This window comes from Lathamus discolor, chromosome 4 (assembly GCF_037157495.1).
Source record: "Lathamus discolor isolate bLatDis1 chromosome 4, bLatDis1.hap1, whole genome shotgun sequence".
NCBI lineage: Eukaryota > Metazoa > Chordata > Aves > Psittaciformes > Psittacidae > Lathamus > Lathamus discolor.
Window position 1 is genome coordinate 1301210 of NC_088887.1, and position 13954 is coordinate 1315163.

A 13954-nucleotide genomic window follows, 5' to 3' on the forward strand; every position below is an offset into this window, starting at 1 on the left:
GTCTGCTGAAGTTGCATCAGGCCATCATGTAATTCATTTTTAATGTACTTAATATGTTGCCTTGGGGTCATGTTACTGCTAGGAAATCTGAGGTGATTTATGTCATGCCTGTGCACTTTCCACACACAAACTTGCTGCAGACACATTGCCATGTTATGGTCATCACTAAGAAAGAGGGTGTCCCCTCGTAAAGCAGTGCTGCTCTCAGGCTTCCTGTGCTGAGTGCTGAATTACAGGAACACAGAAGAATGTGGTCTCATCTTCAAATAGTTAATACAGGTTTTCCCTTCAAAGCTATCTCCTGAAATGTCAGACACTAAACCTTGCCTTATTGACAGGAGTGCTGCCAGCTTTCCTGAACCCTAGGGCCCTCAGGCACTGTGAATGACAGCAAGGGGGTATGGATGATAAAACCAGAGGGGTTGAACACATGGGCTGGAGCTCAGCCTGATGGAACCTGGAGTGTAGCACCGCCCAGAGCACGCATCTAGCTTCAGTGGCTCGTGTCTCACTTAGGGGATACTCTGTGATCCCAGGGCACCAAGTGTTACTGGCGGATGCTGCCCTGGAGGCACCTCCCCTCATTTGTTTCAGCAATAGGCTTTAAAAAAAGTCAAAAAGTGAAACAAAACCAAAAGACTCACCCCTGTCAAAATGAAAGGAAACATCCCCAAAATGTCTTGTGGGCGTTTAAGGAGAAGAAAGTGTCTTGGGAATTAGGATTTAGCAAGAAGCATTGAACAAAGAGTACGGAGGTAAACACGGCAGGTCCTGATGAAGACTCTTGAATCAAGAAAGCCTCAATGGCCAAATAGGAAGACTGTTAATCAAAGAGAGCGCTGAGCTGAAGAGACTTTGGATGACTTGGGAGCAACACGGAACTTGTCGGAGTTTGCATCAGAACTGAATTTGTGTGAAGAAATGGGGAGAGACGAAGCTGTGCTACCCTAACTGCAGGTCCAGTCACTGAGTTTGTCAGAAACATTCTTCCCCTTCCTTCTTTGCCGGTTCATCTCTTTTTGTACCTTTTGACTAAAAGGGAAAGGTCCTCAATGGCAGCAGGCAGCCAGCTGCCCTTTCTCGTTTTCCATTCCTTTGCTGCATTATGAATAACTGTAACCAGATCAGAAATACCGATAATCTCTTCCTGGAACATCCTGAGGGTTAACAAACAAACACTGTGGTCTGCTAGGAGATTCCTATGAATGCAAGGACTTCCGGATGGCTTTCCTTGGAAAAGAAGCATGATGAGGGAAGTGGCTTGTGCATGATTCTCATTACATTAAAGGCCGTGAAAAAATATCTGGAAGTATCCTCTTTTGAGTTGCATTTTGGGGGTTTGTGTCCCTCATCTGTAGCAAAACCCATTCAGTTGGGCAGTTATGACTGGAAGGATGTATAGCAGTCTTTGAAGCAAGAAGTGTTTAATGTTAGCATCTGCATTTTTTCAGCATTGCTCTGACACTTGATCTCTAAAAGAAATACTGGCTTTACAAGGATCTAGAGCCAGAATGCCCTGAGAATTCTGTTTTTCAGTTTCAACAAGCGTGCACACAAATCCGAGAGCCACAGCATCCATAGTTCAAAGTTTTTGCGTGTCAGGAGGGGAAGGAAGTAGCCAGAAAATACTTTGAGCATTGACAAAACCCAGCAGATAAGTACATTATTCCTATTATGTTTTTCTGGCAGACTTTCATGGTAATAGTTCTCAGTGTACAGACAAGAGCAGGGTCACCGCATGGTCATGTTTCTGTGGAGTGGAGGTGCCTGTGATGTATTGGCTTCAACCCTGCTTTATTAAATTTCTTCTCCTGAGTCAGATCCTCAGATGGTGAAGATAATCGTGGCCTTTGCAGAGCATCTGCCCCTTGTTATGGTGTTTCTTAAGTCAGACAAGAAAATCAAAGCTTGTTGGATGCAGCCACGTGTGTATTCCTTGATAGAAATTACTGACTTGAGCACTCTTCTACTTTCACTTTGCTCCTTTGGACAACTGATAGGGTGTTTGACAGTTTGCAACCATACTTGACTAGGTAAGAGTCAAGCGTGGTCCAGTCTGCGTGCAGAACCATGTACATATGTAAAGGATTGTTGCTTAGAAAGATACCAATCTAAGCATCACCAAGGAAGCGATGAAAGATGATACTACTATATCTAATTAGTAGTGTAGAACTATTTCACCAAGTTATCGCTCTATTGCTCCACCTGGCTGGGGATTTATCACGTTATTGTCAGAGAAATTCTCAATGAATAAAACACAGATGTAGAAGACTTAGTTCTTGCTAAGAGTTTTCAATGGGACTTGTATGATGGATATAGACTTGCCATCCACATCAGGATAGATGATTTTCTTCTCTGACTAGCTGAAATAATTGCATTTGTGCCAAGGTAGTAGTAACTTGCATTCTGTGCTCCAGTTTGAAAGTGTTACGTGATGGTAGAAAAGTGCCAGTGCATGTATGTGGCAGAGGAAGGATTCAGGCCTGGCCCACTGAAGGTAATGGTGGGTTCTCAAGGACACCGGTGAGACAGGATGTGCAGTGATGTGATGAGCCACAGGCTGAGAAGTCTGGACTAGAGCCTAGGTCACTTCACTCTCCCCCACCCTGTGCTTCCTGTCAGGAGAGAGTGCTTGCCACCAAGGGTGCAGGTCCCAGATGCCTCGGTTGAAGTGTGTGTTGTAGCAGGCGAGTTTTCAGACAGGTCAGGCACTGTGACCTAGACTGTTGGTTAGCTGTGCTTCAGTGGGATCAAAAGGATGAGTAGGAGGGGATGCAGCTAACGTGCTGGGTGACCTTCACTGGGTGACTTAATGTCATCGTGTCTCCATTTCCTGTAATGTGAAATGAAGATTGCTACACACGTCTCTAAAACTGCTGTTTAAATTTCTGGATATGATCTGTTATTTAAATGTAGATGATAACTCAATGTTTCTGACTTTCTGAGATGGCGTGTCTGATACACGCTATGCATCTAGTCTGGAGAAAGGCAGTCAAAGCAGGCTTAGTAAAATGGTACCCCTGTTCTGATGCAGAGTAAGAAACTCCATTCAATATTGACAGAACATTTAAATCCTCTCCTCTTAGAGCTGATTGAACACTTATTTTTAACTGCATACTTTAGACAACAAAATTGGGTTTTGGAGTTTTGTGTATAGTGAATTTCAATGAGTTTATTCACACTATTGGGAATGGAAAATACGTACAAGAGTATCTCAGTTTCTTCTTGAGCATAGGGTGAGATTCAAAATGACTGGATCAAGGATGATTAAATCTTTCTTGACCCCCACCTGCTGTCCCCAAGTATGTTATGGCTAAATTGACAGAGTTTTCCTCATGCTGTTATTCATGTGAAACATGTCATTAAGGTGGATGGTGCTGTAGGAAGGGGGAAAATCTCGGTCAGCGATCAGGTACGGGTATAGACTCCAAACTTGAGCATATCTTGGTTTATTTCCATTTTCAGATTCCGTTTACCGCTTTGGAAGCAGATGGTGGATTCTGGAAGCCAGTAGCAGAGCAGGCAGTATCATGGAGGGGGAGAGATGTATGAAATGAAGCTCAGGACTGTGGAAGCCCAGCTGTCTTGAACAGGTTATTGGCTTTGAAAACTCCTTGAAAATGGGTGGCTTTTTAAGGGCCTGCCTTAGCGGAGCAGGATGTATTCAGTTATACTGGCTGCTCTTGCATTATGTTAGGGTATCGCTTGCGGTGTATTTTGAAGATGAAATACTACCTATAGTTCCCCTCCTTTTCTTCGTTACAGTTTTTGTCTAACTATGCATAAATTTATGCTTACTGGAGCTCTACCTCTGGATCTGAGCCCTGCTGTGCTGGGTGCTGCACTTAGCACAAAGGCTCTGCTAGCTCTGCATATGAGAGCTTGCGATCTAAATAACTGCTGTAGGAGGATCTCCATTTTCTGCAGCCTTGTGTAGCTGTTGATGTTTGCACAGAGAAGATACAAAATACAACCAAATGACAGTTAATGAGAAAATCTAACGTTCAAGTGAGCCTTTCCCCAGTTCCATGTAAATAATAAGGGAACACGCAGGGCATTCGGGGAGCAATGTTTCATATTTGAAGTGTAGGGTGAGATATTAGTTCTGCAGCGTGCTCACCGCACAGGAAACAAGAAATGTGAGGATGCAGTCGTACCATGTTATCCTGCTATTCAGTTACTTAGTGCCTTTGCAGCCTTAGTGCTGGAGGCTGTGATTTTTGTCAGCTGTTAAACTGAATTTAACTTCATCTGTTTTGGATGACAGGTCACCCAGGGGAGACAGTAACGAGCCCCTTGGTAGGAAATGTTCTTTCTCTGAGGGCTGACCCAGCTGGGTGACGCTAGTGACAGAATGCTGTTTAACACAAGTCGTGGTGTCTGGAGGGGGATGAGCTGTGTGTGATTCGCAGGGCTCTGACTGCAAGAGGCTGGCCCCTGCCTGGCTGTGAGGAGAGCATATGGGACTCTTGGTGGCTGGTATTCCCAAGAGCCTTCAGGGAATCCTACAGGGACCCCGATCCCTACCCACACTGTATGTTTTCCATTTCCCCCAGCACCATTGTGGTAGAGATAGGGCTGTCTGCTACAGGACAGCTTCCACCCAACTTCAGCATTGGCTTTTCTCTCACCCCCTGTAAAGGAATTCTGCTCATGCCCAGAGTCCAGATACTTCCCAGTTAATCATTCCCCTCCAGCAGAATCACAGGTGATGGAAGGAGTTCTGCACATGGGATTTCCCATTAGGTAAATCCCCCTTACCCCTAGCTAAAAGCTTCACTTGAATAGTGCGGTGCTGACTGCCCTTCGAGAAACTGCTCTGTGCCTTTGAAGCATTGAGGCCTGAAGCTCAAGTGTAAATGAAGCAAAGGCAAAGGAGTGTGGGTGAAAGCAGTGTTTTCTGCTTTTGAAGTAATTAGGGTAGACAGGGAGGCTCTTTATGAACTATTTGCCACTGAAATACTCCATGAGCTATTCTGATTTTCAGGGTAAATATCAATGAGAAAACATTTTGCAGGAGGACCTACCCTTGTATAAATGGCCAGTGTATGATGGAGAGGTCCCTTAGGTTGCATGCTCCTGTATGCAACAACCGCATCTTTCAGTATGTACACAGGTTCTGTCAGGGTCAAGTCACTGAACTTGTTTTACCAGGTGTCCTGTTTTTCTTAACACAGCTTTGTCCCAGACCCTTTCTTCAGAGGACAGAGCACAGTCATCAGGGTTCATTTTCATCAGCGTTGGATTCATTTACATGAAGGAATTGTCCATGGGGTACTCACTCATTGTACAAAATTCTCACACTGTGCTAATAGATTCATCCCTAACTTAGTTATGTGTCGTTAGAAAGGATCAGGATATAAATGGGGGAAAAATGCACATTGGCCGTTCCTTCCTAATGTACTGTGGGCATATTCATTATTGCTGCAGGTTGTGTTTGCCACTCGTGCTCTGGTAAAAGCATCCATTTAAATGTAAGACCTGCAAGCTCATTTTCAGGAATTAACATTAAACTTTTGTCTTGTGCACTCTGTAGCAGCATTTTAACTAACAGTACAATTTTCCTTGGGCCGTGGGGGATTGTCTGCTAACCTGTGCATTTCTACCCAGTTCATAGCCTTGTTCATAGGTCTAATAGAAGAGGATGTCTAAGGCAGTAAAAGTTTTCACTTTTACAGGGCCAAGGCAGACCCTGGAAATGGCCTGTGTTGCAGACATGCACTTACCTGTGCATGGACTTCATAAATGTATGTTTGAGAGGCATGAAACAGATTTGAGAAGAAGAAAAACAATGTAGTATGATCCATGTTCTATTTGAACACACAGTCAGAATGCCGAAAGTATGGACGCAGTTTCTAATGTGGCCTCCACGTTTGGCTTCTGGATAGAGGTCAGCTGCTGGGTTACAGGCTTGGTCAGCTTGGATGACAGATGAAATCCATATGCTTACCAAAGGAGTGGAAAGGGGAAAGCGCAACTACTTAGTTTCCTAAGCGGTGAGGATGCAGAAACTGTTTCCAGCTCTGTCACTGACTCAGCGTAGACTCTTAGTGCAGTTATAAGGTTAATGCTTCAAAGAAGGACCATTTGTTTTGAAGTTCTTAACATCTGAGACCAAGATCTGGTCTTTTTTCCTTTGAAGTGCTGTGAACTTTTAAAACTGTTATTTGAGCAAGGATACCCAAGCACCTGGTACTTCACTTAGGGAGAGATTGGCAGTTAGAATGCCCTTAATCCCCAAGGTTTCCAAAATTAATAGACATTCTTGAGAACGTTGCCTGTATCTTCTCTGGATCTGGTTTTCATCCTGTACAATGGACATAGTCGTGCCTTACAGTTTACAGAGGTGCTGCAGTGTATGGTTAGTGTACAGGAATGCTTCGTGATCCCTGAATGTCGGAGTTGCCAAAGGAAACAAACATCCATCCATACAAAACCAAACCCGCCAAACCAAAACCTTTGAATTGGTTCTTCAGAGACTGCCCCAGTCTCCAGTCCCACAAATAATCATGGGACTGCTTTTTTCAAGGAAGCTCTATGTGTTAGTGGGGCTTGGAGCAGGACACTGCCCCTGCCTCATCCTCATTGTCATGTGGAGGTGAACTGCAAGTTAGGGCTTCACAGAGTTACATTGAACAGCATTGCCTTGCTCTGCCCTGACACTGAATGTGGCTTGAAGTCCCTCAAACGCTGGGCCAATCCCATGAGCTCCTGTTCCCTGCATGCTTTGTGGAAGGTATTTGCTGTGGGTGAGCCATAATGTGCTCCAGTTGTGGTATCCCAAATCCAGAGGTGGAGACAAGGAAGGTAATTATCTTCGCATTGTTTTCCTGTCTGTTTCAATGGGATTTCTCCCATTTGCAGTATCAGCAGTGGAAGTTTTATACAGAAATGTATTAATAATAAAAATGTATTACATCTGTTGAGAGTCCTTAAAAAAATATCCTATTCCTTTACTTGTAACTTTAAGCATAGTCTTGAGTACCTGGGTAGCTGCCAGTTTGTCAGATTAGTGGCATAAGCCACAGGGCATAAGAGTCAAGAGGAAGATGTCCAGTCAGGCTCTGGTTTTGCACTGGAGCAACATCACTGGGTTTATTAATCTCTTACTTAATACCAGCATTTGTAAGATCAAAATCAGGCCTACTTTTCCATCTGAAGTTTGTTTCCTGCAGGATAATGCCTGTGGCTGGAATCTGACATGTGCGAAAGGAGGGTGTTTGAACACAAACGCAAATACAACTGCAGAAACGGAAGGTAGAGAAAGACCAGCGTTACATTTAGCAAATGCTTGCGTCTGCTGAGGTGTCAGCGTTCATGCAAGTTGTAACTACTTTCTGCTTCACTTTTCCTTGAAGCTGTAGTGGAAACAAGTGGTGCCTTGTGTTGTTCCGCTGCTTGTCACCGTCAGATCAAAGTGCGCAGGATTAGGCTCGTGTTTGCACAGAGGAGACGGATGCTGACACGCAGCTGTCCTTCCCTCCTCCTGAGCACATCAGGACTGAAAGTTTGCAGATTGCAAGTGTGGCTCTGGTTTAGGAGTCTGAAATGAAACTTCCATTGTCTGGAGTGTTTTGGTGCGTGCTCTAAAGAAACCATCAACCTTGGCTGTTTAGTTTTCTCCTGCAGGAAAGGAGGGGGTTGAGTAGTCATCCATGCATGTTTGCAGTCCTAGCCTGAAATGTCTGAAGGTGAGCAAGCCCTACAGTCCACCCGAAAGCTGTGTTTGGTGGCACTGCAGCAAGGGCAGTGAACACTTCAGAATCGCTTTGTCCTCAAAAATTGTACAGACTTGGGGGGGGGGGGGGGAATCAGTGCTGGTGCTTGGCACTTGGAAATAACAACATGTGTTTTTTGACATCTGCACAACCTAAAAATGCTCATTTCTGACAGGCCAGAACACTGCTGTTTAAATTCCTCTTTGTAATCCACCTTTTCTTTGGTCTCTTGTTCTGATCCTTCAGAGGATTGAGTTGGATGCGAGAAGCCACTGAAAGGCTTCTGTGCTGATACGGAAGGTTAAAGAAGGTTATCTCAGAGGCAGGGTGTGCGCTGAGGGTGTTTCTGCACACAAGGTGGAATTAGCTTAAAGCATGACAAATCTCTTGCAGGGCAACCTACACATTGAGCTGTGGTTTATGTGTGACATCAGTTAAGGTTTCTACCATGAGGTCTACATGGAAATATCCATAGCTAAAGGTGAATGGTAGACGTGGCTTGAGAACACACTAGATGCATATCTGTGACCCTGGAACTATTGCTAACCTACAGCGTAGCTGTTGTGATTTATGTAGTGACAGCAAGAGCAGAGACCAGTGATGCAGTGGGGTGGGTGTATGTGTTTGTCTGCCCCCCTTTTGAATTTCCAGGGATTTAATTCCATTTCCTCCGGTGCCTAGAGGTATTTACACAGCCATAAAGACAATCAGTATTAAGACCTGAGGCGGGCAGCTGTAGCACATGAATAGAGACTTGTTTGCATGTATTTATGTATGTGCATATTCATAAAATAAACACAATGTTGCACTCATAATTAAATTAGAGGGCGATTCAGTGTCAAGATTCCTGCAGTGTCCATTTGTAAGCATGGAAAAGCTCATTTTCTCAGGTCTGTTCATCTCCTTTTCCTTCAGTTTTCTCTTTTACTCCCTTTGAAGCTTCCTAGTGCAGGAGCATCCAAATCTGGAGCATAAAAAGCATTGCCTGGCTAGAAAGGTCATAGCATTTTTACTTCTGATTAATTTGGTTTGGGTGGAAGAGCTGCTCACAGAGCAGTACTGGTATCGGGAGTTAGTTCTGTGTCTGTGTTTGGGGAGCCCTGTCCAAACCACGTAGGCTGCAAGGTCTCTTACTTCTTCTGTGTTATGCTTAGAGATACAGTGGTCTCTTGCGGAGAACAGATGCTCCCATCCTCTCCAAAGACAGAAGCTGCTTTAGTTGAAGAAAGCAGTAAGAGGCCCATGTGAAGACAGGGAGAGCTTTAAACTCCGGAGGGGAGGGAAGGCCCTTCAGGTGTCTTTGAACTCCTGAATTGTGTTTAGGTTTGGGAGTTCTGGGTCGTTTAAATCCTCGTTTCCCCATCTTGGGATAGTTCCTTCCCTCTGTAGCTGTTGAGCTACGCACAAGGTCAGATGATTGCTCAGAACTTCCTGGAAAGCCCCTTGTTTGCTTTAGACAGAAGCACTCAGGAAGTTCCGCAGCTCTTCCCGCAGCCTTCCCATCCTCCAGCTGCGCTCGCTGCGTTTTTTGCAGGATGAACTAAAACCGGTTTTAGTCCAGCACTGAACCCAGAGCACGTCAGCATTGTTCCATGTGTTAAAAACGCTGAGGCTGCTTTTGAGCTCTCCCACACCTCAGCTAATAGGAAAGCATCCCCTCGCTCAATGGCAGTGTGTTCCCCACCAATCCCGCCATCTTCAGCCTGGCATGTTCCAACTCCAGGCACAAATTTGATGCCCCTGCAGTTCATCTTCCCCTTCCGCACATGGGCTTTCAGTCTCCATTGCTGAGGCTTCATGCCACTTCAGGCACTTTCTGCAAGGCACAGGCTCAAGCAACTAAACGTATGTATGTTAAAGAACATGAAAGGAGAGGAAAAAGCCCCAACCAGACACAAACTCGGTTGGCTTGGCATGTGGATTCTTTTTAGCCTCACAGCCCCTGGTGGCACATTTCGGAGCACTTGAATCTACACAATTAGGCTGAATGTTTCCTGTGATGTTGGGTGATGGAGCAATAGTTTTAATGTATTTACATCTTAATGCTATATGTGCTGCTTTTGCAGACCTCTGTGAGCAGAAGCGTGCTATACAAGTAAGGGGGCAGCGAGAGACTGGTGTGTGTAGTCTGCGTGTGTCATTCTGCCACAGCCATCATGCAGTGGTATTGACAGCTCCTTCCTGCCTTTGCACCTCTGAGTCCTCCACACCTACACAGTGAGATTTTTGTGGGAGGGAGGCTTACAAGCTGTTGAATTCAGCTGTTGCTTTACAAGTGACAATGTGTAAACAAGGCCAGCCACTACCGATGTGTAAGTGCTACTGATGTGGCTAAATTAGTTTAGAGACTATTGGTGCTGGAGAGCACTTGTAGGACTGTCTTTAATCAGTGTAAGTTCTGTTGGCATCTTAGCTTCAGCCGCCATCAATTGTATGACACTAAAAATTGATTACAAGGGCTCCACAGGAGGGCCCTGAACTGTCTTGGTTTCTATGAGCTTGTCAAATATTGTTGTAGACTAAATCATTTTGCAAAGAGCTCTTTAGTTTGCAGCCTGTGTCTGCATTCCCTCTCCAGGAAGAAAGGGGAGGAAGCTGTTGATGTTGGGACCTGTGTTCAGCAGGACTTGGAGGTGAAAGGGACTCAGAGCTCTTACCTTTCCTGCAGCCCTGAACCTCGTGGGGGGCTTATGCACGTTAAGGTGCAGGGTGAGCGTCAAAGTGGACTCTAATGATTTCCCTGAGGAAAAACAAAGTGAAATAAAACCACAGAACCCCCAACACGCTGAAGTACCTGTGCCTCTGCTACAGGAGCCATTCCTCTTCAACCAGGTGAATCTCACTGTTGAACAACCTCTGGTGGAACATAATCCAGATGCTTTGGGGCTGAATTGCTCTCTTAACTACTGAGATTTTGTATGGCTGCTCTCCGACAGTTCACGCATGTTTCGTTACATCACTGATTTGCTTGGTGTCTTTTCCTCCACAGAAAGGGTGGTGCTGAGAGAAGACAAAGCAAGTAAAAATAACTGTGTTCAGCTCAGTGGCTTCAGGTCAGCTGGTACTGGAGCAGTGAGGTTTGTTTCTGTGTGTCCTCCCGGCGTGCCAAGAAAGCCTGCTTTGCAGACAGGTGGGACTAAGCAGAATGCAAGGGCCGTTTGTCATTCCTCTTGTTTTGTTTTAGCAGGAAACTGGGGAAATTGGTTTTGCAAGTGGTTGCTGCTAATTCTACATCCCCATCTTTTCTCTTTGAAAGCAGATCTTGATGTTTTGTTCCAAAGTGTTAAGAAATACTGAGTTATATCAAAACCATAGTTTACTGCCTCTGCCTTAGTCAAGGCTAAGTGACAAGGGCCGGTAGCACTAAGTGTTCTCTGCTCTTTAGTGCTTGAAGGACATCAAAACCAGGTCATACCTCATGTAGAGCTTTCCTGGCTCACAGCACCTGTGAAGGCAAATTCAGACTGTACTTGGCAGGTGACTTTAATATCAAACCTGTAGGTTTTAGACTGTAGGTGCTATTTAAGTAAGATAATCTTGACTGTTGCAGCAAATAAAATTTCTACATATCCTCTGTCTTTATGAAATATCAGTGCCAAATTATAGTAATTTATAACTGTTTCAAAACTGAATCCAAGCCACACAAATATGTTCATGAAGCTTGTGAAAACTGTAGCCAGTTAACACTTTATTGGCTTGAAGAGGGGGGAAAAAAAGCTTATTTCAATCTGTGAGTACAAAAATTTATAACATTCTTTTTGCTAGAGAAGTTCTAGATCTTTCTTATTCTAACTTATTTTCATTTTTATGCATGGGAGAACATGAAATCTTTCTCTAGTTCAGCTTTTTAGCTTTAAGGTGTCTGAAATTGAGAGATTATTATTATTTTGGATCTCTAATCAGAAACTGGCCAGCTATGAGCATTCAAAGCGTGACAGCAACTCTGTAGTAACAGATAAATGATGGTCAGGCCGTGCAAGAAAATTCTGTAGTGAAAAACAGATTACATCCTTGAGGAAAATACATGATGGTTGTGGATGCTTATACTTCACTGCCATGCTTCTGTTTCTTGCATTCGTGTTGTCTAAGTGCTTAGAAGTCAAATATGCACAGGCACTCGTAAGGTTTGCTCTATCTTTGTTATGATTGCCAATGCTATCTGGTTTTGAGAAGGGTGTGCATGTATGTGCAAAAGAGGAGGAGAAGAGGAAGTTGCCAAATGTTATGTTTAGCAGGACAGGATAAAGTCTGCCAACTCGTTTCACATGGGCCAGTTCACAGTCAGACACCGGAAGGTTACAACTTCATGTGTGCTAATATGGATTGGATTAAAACCAGCAGACCAGAGCCGAAGTGATTTGCTTTCCTTTACTAGTTCCCTTCATTCTTTCAACTCTTGCATTCTCTCTTTCCTAGACTTACCTAGATTTGTCACGCAATGTGTTCGTGGCTGAATGAATATGTATGAAGTAGACACTATTTGTTTAGCAACTGAGCAATTGGTTATGAAAATTGTCTGCCGGAAACATTTTCTACGTAGGCATCTCTGCTTAAAAAACAGGGCTTTTTTGGTGTTCCCTCTCGACACCCAGCCCCCTTCTGGTTTAATTCTCAGTAAGTGATCCTGCTAATTGGACTCTGCTGCGTTTGCAAGAAGCAATCTATTTATTGTACCTGTGAATCCGTAAGGATGGATTGATTATTCAATAAACCTCGTGATCACCCGCACTCAAGTTCAGTTGCCCAACAGACACCAGACTGAGTCTCTTACTTACCTGGAGGTACATTTAATATGTTTAATAGCATATTGTCTTCCTTAGGCACAGCTTCTTTCCACGCACAGTCTGTGAGTCTTTCTGCAAATAACAGAAGCTCAGTGTTTCCATGAGTAGTAACCACTCGTCTTCAAGTTCCTGGAAAAATAGTGAGAGGGGAATAAAGGAGCCAGAATAAATTACATCTGGGAATGCATGAGTCTGTCTGTGGATATTATTTTCCTGTTGTTCTGCTATTCTTAGAATTTCACGTAGTCTGATGTTACAGAACAAACTTAATGAGAGAGAAGGACAATGGCAAATGCGTAACAGCTTTGGTGATAGAAGCATGATCTTCTTTAGTTCAGGTTTCAAGTGGTTTGTTTGGCTTATATGTGAGCTATCATTTAATTTGATCCTTTAGAAGACTATGGTTACGAAAGAGGGATTGCTGAATGCTTTGTTTGTAATGGATAGGCTAAAGCTTCCCAGAAAGTCTTGGAGATAGCAGTTCAGTAGTACTAGTGACAGCCATGTGCTTCATAATCTTTCCTAGGCAGTACCTCAGTCTAGGGTGAAAGGAATTCATTACAGTGGATCTCAAGGAATGGCAATCGAAGTCTTGCTTTTCCAACAGTCTCTGTAGGATTTCCTTAATAGCAATTCACCTCAGGAGACTCCATTTTGTATTTCTGAACTTCAGGCTTGTGAAACTTGCTATATCAATAACCTTCAGGGCAAGCACAAAATAGCATTTCTCTTCCTGTTCTCTTCTGCTTCTGGTGGAGGAGCTCTGCCAGTAATGCAAGAGAGTAGTTAAGACCCGGTGGCTCAGCTAACACGTACCATTTGTGATGCGTGTGTCGGGTCTCCGAGCACCAGACTGAATTATTTCATGCTCACTATGAAAACACTCTGTCAGGAAGAGGTTACTTTGAATTACCACCAACCGGGGCTGAACGGTTGATTAAAGAGGATGAGGTTTTGTATGGTGTATTTAAAATCAGGAATGTGTCACTTCTAAGCAAGGGGAGTGCTTGCTCCTGATATGCCTGCAAAAGTTGCAAAGATCCTCAGCGTTGAACCTTATTCAGAGGGCAGGAGGGCAGAGATATGTGCATAATTCTAACAGCTAAGCTCGCTTTCCTTCCAGATTTGCATTTTTGTGCTTTGCTCTGTCAGATGAAGTGCAAGGATGGGATTTTTGAAAGCCATGGGTGAGCTGCAAGGGATGGACCCTGCAGTCCTTTTCTGTGTGAAGCAGAGGTCTGGAAATGTAGCAGTTGCTTAATACTCCCTAAAATAAAGATTTACTGCTTCCTGGAGTTATTCAGCTGTATCTTCACTTTTGTCTTGTGAATCTCCAAATCTCATGGAAATGTATCCGAGGGCAGATCTTTCTTCTTAGAGTATTCTGGCACAGATATTATGCTGTCAAGGAGCCGGTTTCATTAGTAGGGGAAAAGAGCAGATCTGAATTTA

At 44.0% G+C, this 13954-nt stretch overlaps 1 long non-coding RNA gene across 10 annotated transcripts in view; it reads left to right on the forward strand.

The window, feature by feature from the left end:
- The window catches only part of LOC136012886 (uncharacterized), a 332231-nt gene that overhangs the window by 64020 nt on the left and 254257 nt on the right, over window positions 1–13954 (forward strand). The window contains exon 3 of one of the 10 annotated variants that reach the window (XR_010612044.1): window positions 3466–3593. The exons of the other annotated variants lie outside the window; for them this stretch is intronic. This is a non-coding gene — a long non-coding RNA (uncharacterized LOC136012886). The remainder of the gene's footprint in view (window positions 1–3465; window positions 3594–13954) is intronic. 10 annotated transcript variants of the gene reach the window in all.